Source organism: Chelon labrosus, assembly GCF_963514085.1.
Source record: "Chelon labrosus genome assembly, chromosome: 18".
Classification (NCBI taxonomy): Eukaryota; Metazoa; Chordata; class Actinopteri; order Mugiliformes; family Mugilidae; genus Chelon; species Chelon labrosus.
The window spans coordinates 8,106,123-8,111,401 of NC_140351.1; positions in this window are offsets into that span (position 1 = coordinate 8,106,123).

The window sequence follows — 5,279 nt, forward strand, 5'->3', positions numbered from 1 at the left end:
CCTCGTCTTAGATTATAGTGAAAAGAGAACCGGTGGGAGTTCAGACTATTGCTCAAACCAAAGAAAACAAAAAAAAATCAGATTTAACAGCGTCATGTTTTCCACCATTAATGGCGTGTTATGAGATGAATAATTAATAGGCTAATGAAAACTGCTGACATACTGAGAAAGATGATTTCTCCTCCAGCAGACTATGATTCACGTGAAATAATTAAACACAGATGTCACAGAATTTAATCCAGTACAAAGGCAAACACTTTTGCAACTCAAATAATAAACACATCTTACATATGTAGAGGAATTATCGGAAGAAGTAAAGTAATTGATTCCATTAATTACAGAATACACACAATGGTTATAACCAGTGGAAAAAATAAAAAGGAGTACTCTCATTATTTACCTGTTAGTGTGTTTATTGGGTAAATAATCACATATGACATTCAGAATTGCTGCAGTGAATAAAACATGCATCAGGCCTGCAAAGGAGGACTCCGCGTGAGAACAAACAAGTGAGCGTAGTGTAATGTCATCGAGAACAGGAAGAGGTGAGCGACACGTAGTGACCCCCCCCCTCGCCGCCTCGCCGGCGTTGGTTAAGTGCCATCATATATCAACAGGAGAGGGTACGGACTGCTTGTGAGAACTCCTGGTGCAACGGGACATCATGAACAAACAGTCCAAGAACAAAGAAACAAAAAAGACTGTAATATAACACATGACTCTAAAGAAAATTTTTAGCAAAAGTTTGAATTTCCATTAACTAGATTCACTGGAGTGAATCAAGTAGACTGTGCAGTGTCATCAGAAGGTGGAGGAAGTGGTTACAGAGGACTCAAACACACGACTCAAGACACAGGTGGTGGATAGAAAGTCCCTAAACATCATGAAAAAGTAAAAAATAGGAACAAACTAGAACATTTCTGACATGAAGCACAAAAACCAACTGGCAAAGTGGGAAGGAAACATGGAGACTAAATACAAGGGAGAACATTGAGGCACAGGTGAGACTCATCAGGGCGGGGCTAGGGGCAGCATTCAACATGGGAGGAAGTGAAGGCACCTGAAGTGACAGAGAGTTAGTAACTGACAAAACAAAACAGGAAATGCCCAAAAAACAGAGTCACAGTTAATCACGAACAGATGCCGCGGCGCTGGATGTAACAGGAGATATTTGCAGCATGGATGTGATAAACAGCTGTTCAGAAAAGGATGAAGAAGAAATAATCTAGTGAGAAAACTGGAGAGAGGATTCCCGCTGTAAATATTCTTTCACGTTAGCTGGTATTGGCCATGGTTTGGCTGTCCGCAGACTAAGACAAAGACATGGAAGCGACGACCATACAACCACCATAAACATGGTAGAGACGTTTTCTAGAAGACGACTCATCAGCTATGTAGGTTAAATGTTCACAGTGTCAGAATTTATTTAACAAAGATGTTTCCAGCTCCCACTAAAGGCGGTTTTCTGAAAGTGTCAGGGGTGGAAAGTGATCCCCTCAGCCTTCTCTTATGTGATACTGCAAAGAAAATTATGGAAACACGTCTCTCAGCAATTCACAATAAGATTAATGTGATCAAAGATAATTACTTTCTTAGTTGTCTCAGTCTAAATTCCAGTCTGATTTATGACTAAATAACCCGCAAAACGAATGACGTTCCCATCAGTCTGCGCTCTGTGTTTAGCTAAAATTAGCATTCAAATGACATATTAGATCATGGTAAGCATTAAATGTTTTGGAGCATAAACTGGTGAAACCTTGGACTGGACAGAAAACTTAAAGGGGAATTACCTTATTTCTGGCATAAAATATGATCGTTTACTCACTTTGGTGTCATTTGGAGTTGTTCGGACGATATTTACATCTGCACATATCCATATAGTGGGAGTGACTGGGGCACCGAAATGCAGCCTCTAAATAACGCATTATCTGCCGCGAAACTCGTTCATTTCACCAATATTTTGTTATGATGCGCCAGTACTATTCCCTGATGAGTCCGGAGTTACCTCTTATCATCATCTGGGGTCTGTAGATTGACCTACTAACCTCAGACCTGGATGATGTCACCTGAGCACCATTATTTAGAGGCTGCGTTTCGGTGCCCCATTCACTCCCACTATATGGATATATGCAGATCTAAATATTGTCAGAACGACAAATGACATCAAAGTTATATGGGTGAGTAAATATTTCATGCCAGAAATAAGGTCCAGGTTGTAAAAAACACTAATTCTCCTTTAAGGGACACATTTGGTGGACTTTGGTTAAAAGTAGGAGAACATTGTTACTGACTTTATGTAACAAAGACTGAAACAATTAGTTCTCTCCTCCAAAAAAAACAAAAACAACAACAAAAAAAAACAGATGATGAGGTGGGATGGGATTATTTTCTTGGGTTCAGCGTGACTCATGTGAGTCCTTGTCCTCCCTCTCACTCTAACACTCAATTTCTGCCTCCTCTCCTGATTCTCATCTAGTTCGTCCTGGAGTCAGACGAGCGTCGGAGAGGTGCACTAATTGTGACCCGTTCAATGACACATACCGCGGTGAGCTTGTTTCATTCTTGCCTTAGATGTAAATAAAAAACAGCTCCAGGAGATACAAGCTCTGGTGACGTCACGGAAAGTCCTGCTGGGAGACAATTCAGGTGACTGGCTGGTGCACTGCGTTGTGGAACGCCATTCACCATGCTGCATTAATAATATACTGCATAAAATACTTTCATAACAACACGTGTGCAGTAGTACATGTGGGGTTTATCCCTGTATGCATGTGTACATTTCTAAAAGGGAGATGGTTATGTATGCATGGTGCTGGATGTGTGTGTGTGTGTGTGTGTGTGTGTGTGTGTCTGCGTGTTTAAGTGTGAGAATGGGTGTAGACAGGAAAACGAACCTGGAGGGAACTCTGCTTTTAGAAAACGACTCCTTTGAATCTACTTTTGTACTCACAGCGGCAGGATGCAACACCCAGAATACAACAAGGCACAAATACGTCACCGGAAAAGTGAAACTGACTTCTGAGGTTACAAATACCTCAGGGATGCACTTACGCCTCTCTATAAAAACCATAAACACTTCCTACTAATACATTTTGTATCATCCATTAGGTCATTTACATATTGCCAAGTACCCCTGAGTATTTCAGCTTGAACACGCAAAACAAAGAGCACAATTAAAATTGGAAATTGTCCTTGGATGCTTGGCAGTTTAAGAGTAATTTAGCCAAATGATTTGAAACTAGTGGAAACAGTTAGAACAGATCTGTCCAAAATACACAACATCAATCTGCAGCCTATAAAGATACACTTTTCATTACTTTAGTTAGTTCCATTTAAAATAAAAAAGCAGAATGCATTACGGCGAGTGATGCGTTGTGAAATTTCTTGGCCAGGTTCAGTGACTTCCTGGAGCCATGCTGAGATTTTACAGAGAGTCAACAAACAAGGACGTGTTAGTTTAAGAGCATGTGGAGCTGGCGCTTCATGCATGTGGGTTGTTTCCCACTTTTATGCTAAGCTAAGCTAATCGACTGCCAGGCCAAACTCTAGGGCGGAAAAATGGAGCAAACAATGAAGCTGCAGATGAAAACTGCTACGGATACCGGCTCCAAAAGTGAATCATCATCCCCCATAGACATCGATGTTAAAATGTCTAATGTCTACGAAATAAACATGGTCTGGCACAAAACAGACCCCCAAAAATCAGAAAGGATTCGGTTCAAGTGTTTGTGCTACCCTAACAGGTTGGTGGTTTATAGCTTCGCGTCAATACCTCCGCCCAGATGCTACCCAGACCCTAAGGTGCCTCTTGACGTGCGCCTCCCCAGAAATGTAACTGCGCGTCCTGGCGACGCAGTCCTCAAGAGCTGTCATTGGTCTGCTTGGTAGTAGCGTAATTTAGCATTTAGCTAGCTGACCCTCCGCTCCATAGTTTTCGAATTGATTGCTTTGGATGAATAAAGATGGAACACATGGAGGAAAGGTTAACTGAGGAGGTTCGGCGACACAAACATTTGTACGACGCGTCTTTGGTGTAATTTCAGGAAAAGTTTCAGTCGCCATTGTTGAAAGTGAACCAGGAAGTAGAAACAAAAATTAACCCCACTGGCAAAAACGACACACCGCCGACTAGCGCTTTTACAGAGCGAGCCAGTCTGACAAGGGCACAAGTACAAATGACTCGCACCGGCGTAGGCTACGTGCGTAGGTTACGTAAGTCGGTGTCCCGCAGTACCTTAAATGAGCCTTAAGGGGGAGTCAGACAGGCCACACAGAGCTTTAAAGCTGCTCCCACAGTACGAATAACATCACGACAGACTCACTCATCCTTATATAAAGCACCATTTAACGTTGTTTATTTGTGTTCAGTAGCTGACATACGTAAAAGCTGTTCAAGCGCCGCTGTGAAAATTCCCTGTCGTACATTTCAGTGAGATGCTGGAGCCGCCGCCATGTCATTTTACTGAGTCAGGACATGAGTCACTCGTCCGTACTTGCACTCATTTCCTATCGTTCCCATGCATCAGAGGACACAGAGGGCCCACCCGGCAGAACGGATCAAGTTTCCACCATCAGGATGCAGGTATATGTCAGAAGGATGATTATGTGAAGATGTAACACGATGGACGACCTGTCAGGGGAGAGCTTAATATGATTTATCTCTAACTGACAGAAACTCAGCATAAGCCTGAATCTGTTCCTTCTGATGTTTTTTTTTTTTTTCACATGGGAATCATTAAAATGTCATCTCCTGTTTTATCTCAGCTCATCTTGTGGCGTTACAGACTTAAATTTCTTTATCATTCCTGCATCTAGATTTCCCTCCGTATGTCTATTTTGCGTATTATAAAATCTCCAATTTGAACAAAACCTTTTACGCCTCCTCTCCAGACTCGAGTATTATATTCACGTGGCACAGACTGAATTGCTGTGGATTTCCACAAAGCACACGGAGTCGCAATATCAAACTCAGCATGATTATTGTTCTTTCAGCATCTTGTCAGAGTGAATACTGATAAAAAAAAAATAAAAAAATTACATTGAACGAACCAACAGAGGAATCACACTCAAAGGAGATGTTGCAAAGATATGAACACATCCAGATGAAGCTTTGAAATGAGTCTCCAGACTGTCTTCGTGCTAGCGTTGGAAATGTGATGCAACATGTTGCAAAATTCCCAGTCTGCGGATCTGGACACACACAGGCACGCTGTTGCAAAAACTGCCATTACTTGTCACAAGTTAATTTAGTAATGACTTCTTAGATTGAGCAGTGTGTT